Source organism: Dromiciops gliroides, chromosome 1 (assembly GCF_019393635.1).
Source record: "Dromiciops gliroides isolate mDroGli1 chromosome 1, mDroGli1.pri, whole genome shotgun sequence".
Classification (NCBI taxonomy): Eukaryota; Metazoa; Chordata; class Mammalia; order Microbiotheria; family Microbiotheriidae; genus Dromiciops; species Dromiciops gliroides.
In genome coordinates this window covers 555,792,527-555,798,367 of record NC_057861.1, presented here as the reverse complement: position 1 = coordinate 555,798,367, position 5,841 = coordinate 555,792,527, and the positions used below count along the sequence as shown (strand labels likewise).

Here is a 5,841-nt window from a genome sequence, read left to right as displayed (position 1 = left end):
AATTAATTTACAGTATCTTGAAGAAATGTCTTTGGTAACATTTTGACTAGGATAATAGGGATAGAGACAGTACACACATGAGAGGAAATAGTAGCCATGTAATGAACCCTGAAAACTTCAAGTCAAATATTACCCTAAAAATTCCTTTTGGCTGATTCCTCCTTTTTCGAGTCTTTCCTCTCCTGTGAAATGCTGCAGAAAACTTATTGGTTACATGCTCCAAGGGAGCTTGAAATGTTATAGGAAATAAAACTATAAACTAAGAAACAGAGGCTGCTATCAGCACAAGAAGTCTTCCTTAGCATGAAAATAAATGTATTTTAAGTTTGGCCTCTTATCTTTGACCCAGAGTCATCACACCTTTTCCCAAGAGGTCCCCAATTACCCTAAGTAGATTTTCAACATTTCAGAGGAATAATGAAAAGCCATTGCTCATTTCATAAATGTTCAAAAGATAGAAAAAAGGAAGCCTTGGGGGATCCCAGACCTGGGAAGGCCATTGCTACTTAGGGCTGAGGGGGCTTACTGTGCTCCAGCCTTACCACCATGATGATGAAGACAGTACCTGCCCTGACCAGGCCATTGACCATGGCCACCTGGACGCTGTTGGGCTCCCCATCCGTGTTTTACTATGCAATCCTGGCCAAGCTGCTGGAGGTGACCAATGAACCCCCCTGAAGGAAGGGGACACCTAGTGGCTTTGCAGTGGGGGTAGGATGCCAGGATGAGCAGACAGGCAGGGCCAAGTGTCAGTAGATCTGGAAGAAGGGGCCCGCTCCCCTGGGAAAGTTGGTTGATTTATTGGCTGAGGATATTCAACCTGGTCCTGACCTTCATGGAATACCCTGGGTGCCTATATTTATTACAGCCTTTTTGGGAATTTAATCATTTATTATTTTCTCTGGAGAACTTGCCTTACAGTCAAGAACAGAGTTAATCAAGTGATTGAAAAACAACTTGCTAAAATTAAAACTCTCACAAGAAAAAACAAGTTTTAGAAAAGATATCAGAATATGATCAGAAGATCCAAAAAGAAAAAGAGTTAAGTAAAGGAAACAAAGAAACAAAACAGCAATATTTCTAACAAAGCAGCAGGCCTTAAGGAGGGCTTGAAGAAAAAACAAAAAAATGGAAGACAGCTGTAAGACAATTCCTGGAGCAGCAGAACCTACAAAAGGACGAGGTAAGTTCATTTTCCAGTCAAAGACTGCTTAGAAGGTCAACAGGAAAGATCTGTTGTACCAGGGTGAGAGTGGAGTGCAGACCTGGGCCACAATACAAACTCAGTACCCAGTCCCAGACCTAGAGAATCAAGCCTCCAGGAGCCTTAGGATTAGCTGCAGCAGTAGTTACTTCTGAAATTCAGCTCACAGACCTTAGAGGGGGGCAAATGGTTGGCCAGGGGGAGACAGCAGGGGTCCTCTTTTTCCATGCTCAGAACCAGGAAGAAGTCTTGAGTGGCAGGCCCAAGTGGGGAAGGGGCACAGGCATGCTCAAGTTTGTGCCATAGTGAAACAGGTTTCATTTCCTGGGTTAAAGAGAAAGCAGGCCTGTGGTTGCTTATAGACCAGAGCCAGGGGAGTAGAGAATGTGCCTCTCCTTAAATTGTACCACCTGGGACCCCCTGAAGCTTGGGACAAGCTTGACAAGAGTCAAGCAATAGGGGCAGCTAGGTGGTACAGTGGATAAAACACCTGCCCTGGATTCAGGAGGACCAGAGTTCAAATCTGGCCTCAGACACTTCACACTTACTAGCTGTGGGACCCTGGGTAAGTCACTTAACCCTCACTGCCCTGTAAAAAAAGTCAATTAATAGGCTAGGAACATGAGCAGACAAAAAAGGAATGCTGAACCTAAAAGTTTCTTTGGTGACAAGTTAAGATCAAAATACACCCTCAGGAGAGGATAGCAAGGTCAGGGCTCCTCTATCCAAAGCTTCCTAGAAAAATATGAATTGGTTTCAGGCCATAGAAGAGCTCAAAAAGAACTATGAAAATAAAGTAAGCAGTAGAGAAAAAAAATGGAAAGAAATGAGAGATGCAGGAAAGTCATGAAAAAAAATCAACTTGAAAAGCCAAATTGGCCAAATGGAAAAGATACAAAAGCTCTCTGAAGAAAATATTTGCTTAAAAATTAGGATTGATCAAATGGAAGCTAATGATTTTGAGAAATCAAGACACAATAAAGAAAAACCAAAGGAATGAAAAAATAGAAAGCAATGTGAAATATCTCCTTGGAAAAACAACTGACCTAGAAAATAGATCCAGTAGAGATAATTTCCAAATTATTGGACTACCCAAAAACCATGATCAAAAAAGAACTTAGACACCATCCTCCAAGAAATAATCAGGGAAAATTACCCTGATATTCTAGAAGCAGAAGGTAAAATAGAAATTGAAAGAATTCAATAACCTCCTGAAAAAGATCCCAAAATGAAAATTTCCAGGAAGTTTATTGTCAAATTCCAGATCTCACAGGCTCAAGGAGAAAATATTGCAAGCAGCCAGAAAGAAACATATCAGGTATTGTGGAGCCCCAGTCAGGATAATACAAGATCTAGCAGCTTCTACATTAAAATATTAGAGGGCAGGGCAGCTAGGTGGCGCAGTGGATAGAGCACCGGCACTGGAGTCAGGAATACCTGAGTTCAAATCCGGCCTCAGACACTTAACACTTACTAGCTGAGTGACCCTGGGCAAGTCACTTAACCCCAATCGCCTCACTAAAAAAAAAAAAAAAAAAGATTAGAGGGCATGGAATATAATATTCCAGAGAGCAAAGGAATTGGGATTACAACCAAGAATCACTTACCCAGAAACCTGGGTATAATCTTTCAGGGGAAAAAACTATGAATTTAATGAAAGAGGACCTTCAGGCATTCATGACAAAAAGATCTGAATGGAAAATCTGACTTTTAAATACAAGACCCCAGAGAAGCATAAAATGGTAAAAAGGCAAAAGAAATCATGAGGCATATTAAAATGTTAAACTGTTTACATTCTTACATGGGAAGATGATACTTCTGACTCTTAAGAAATTTCTCATTATTAGAGCAGCTGAATGGAGTATAGGTCATGGGACCTTGGGGATTCGCTCCCTGCCAATTCTTCCCCATTTACCACAGTCCCAGAAAGTGTTCTGAAAAGTATCATCCTACGATGAAGGATTTGTTTGGCACTGAATATTAATAAAGTTTTCTTTTACCTCCTACAAAAAATATTTTATCTAATTGGTTTTTTTCTGTGTAGTTTTAAGGTTTTGTATAGATATGTAAAAAAACAACCCCATCAATTTATAAATTGCCAAGTTTGAGGGTCAAAATTTGATATACAGAGTGTTATTTGGGTGACTTGCCTTAATATTGGGGTCCCAGAAATATGAGGGACTCTTTTAGGTTTAATCTCCCCTTCGAACTTTTCTCTTTATATATTCCTCCCAGGCCAATAAGAAAAGGAGCCTCTGAGCTATAGTTCATAATTGCTTGGGAATTAATTAAACCACAAAGGTGAAACCAATTAAGGAAATAAGAAAGTAGAAATACAGATAGATAGTCTTAACTCTAAGCTTAGCCTATGCAATCCCAGAGCAGTCCCAATTAAGCTAGTTCAAAGGAATTTAGGGTTAAACTCACCAACCCTATTCAGTTTGCAGTTACTCGTTAGAAACTCAGTCGCCGGAAAGAGCAAAACACGTGCCTTGGCCAGGTCCAGGATGCCACCAGAATGATCCACCGGGCCACAAAAACGATAACTCTTCAACAGCCCCCTGCCTCCCGGAAGTTGCCTCCCTTCCGGTCGAGTTCCATTTTTTCCTCCCTCAAAAGGGGAGGTCCTTCTCAGTAGCATACACAATCTCAGGGTGGGCCAGGTGTGGCCCCTCCCAAATGATTCAGCTAAATCTTTGGATATTAATCTTTACCACAAATAATTTTTACCACACAAGTAAAATGTGAAATAAAAGCTCGGCATGAATTGGAAGAACAAATTAAGAAGTTGGATCATGACTCCCCTTCCCTGCAGTCAGCCAAAGCAAAGTTAGAAAATTAATGTAAAACTTTGCAACAAAATGTGGAGTTTCTCAATGAACTCTACCATCAGAGATTTTGCAGAAGAAACTTACTCAGGAAGAACATTGTAAAGAATTAATTGTTATTTGAGGTTTTTCTGACCCCATCTTTTGGCTAGAATTTTAAAAACCCCGGTGCACACACACTGGCACGGTGCTCCATGTAACAATTGGAATGACACCACCTGCTGGAGACTTACTGTAGGAAAGCTCCACCATGAGGAGAAGGCCTCTGAGGGCAAGGCCATGCAGCTCTTCTTTGGCACCAGGAAGTAAAGTTTGAATGTGGGTACTGTCTATCGAGGTTACCAGCCAATCAACTTGAGGAGCCTCCCCTGTCTGGGAGGACAGGGAGTAGGAAGTGGACGTGGGTGAAGGGGTTCTGTCTCTTGTTTGCTGACCTTGCCATGGTGGGTCAGATGATAGGGTCTCTTAGAAAGTTAGATTTTTACCTCTCTGATCCTAATGCTCTTTAAGAAATACTTACAAACACTTAAATACTTTTGCTAAAGCTTATAATTTATTGGTGACCATTCATTAGATTTTAGATAGTATAGCTAGAATTTTAGTCCCTTACATCCACCCACTGGCTGTAGCCCTTGCCATGGCACTGGTACCTCACATCATCACCACTCACCAACACCTACATGGGCCTGGAAAAATTATGACTGGAAGCCCAGTGAGGGCAGTCAGGTGACTGTCAGTCAGGGCTGCCAGCCAATTGGCTTGGGACTGTGTGTGGTCAGCCTGGTGTCTGCTGGGAGGGATGAGGGAGGAATTTCGCCATTCTAGCTTTAAGCTGGAAAGTGACAGGACCCAGTCGTGCGTTCTCAGCTGATCCCTGGGCGGTGGTGTTATTTAGGTTGTATCATATCCCTTCGCCCATTTTTTTCCCTTTCCCTTAATTCTAGTGATCATGCTTGTGTTTTAAAATTTGTTCTTGTTAATAAACGCTGTTCTGTTTTTGAGGGAGGCTGTTGGTCTCCTTCCTTGCCCCAATATTTCAGCAAGCTGCCTAGCTAACACTTCCCAATCAAAATTTGGCCCCTACAATTTGAAAGGAAGAAAAGGCTCATTGCTACAGATGAGAAAGCCAGCTTGGATGTGGACGAAGTGAAAACTTATAAGCAAAGAATTAAGGAGATGGAGAATAAGTTACAGAAAAAAAACAAAACAGAGAGGTTATGTAAGAATCAGATTGCTACTCATAAGAAGGTGTCCCACACAACTGGCTCATTGCTCGTTCTGCAGAAAGGGTTCTTGCAGAGAAGAGGGAAATAGCCAAGCTGTGTAAATATTAACAGAAGTGCATCAAAAGATTACAATTCTCCAAAGACCAACGATTGTAAAGTCCACTCCAGGAAGACCTGATCATCAGATTCTTCCACAGAGAGGGCCCCTGAGCTGAGATGGCTCTTTTGGTCCACCTCCTATGAGCAGTGGCAATCCTCCCCTCGACTGATGATGAAACCACCTATACACCGTCTCTGCTCTTCTTAACCAAAGAGATGTGCCGTTAAGAAGTGATCTTGGGTCTATTGATGGGCCTCCTCTTGGTCCTGTTCTGAAGAGGTGATCTGAAGTATCTAGAAGAATATCTGCTTCTGATTTGGGCCTTGGTCCAGTACCTTTGATGAAGAGTGGCCCAAGAAGCTCTTCTTCTCCCTCACCATTGCTGGATGGCATAATTAACACTGTTCCCAGGGGGCAGCTAGATGGCACAGTGGATAGAGCACCGGCCCTGGAGTCAGGAGTACCCAAGTTCAAATCCGGCCT

The 5,841-nt window shown here is 42.2% G+C and overlaps 1 pseudogene; it reads left to right on the top strand.

Annotated features, from left to right (window-relative positions):
• The first annotated feature begins 546 nt into the window (after nt 1-546).
• On the top strand, nt 547-5,641 carry LOC122751626 (annotated as a pseudogene).
• Nucleotides 5,642-5,841: the final 200 nt, after the last annotated feature.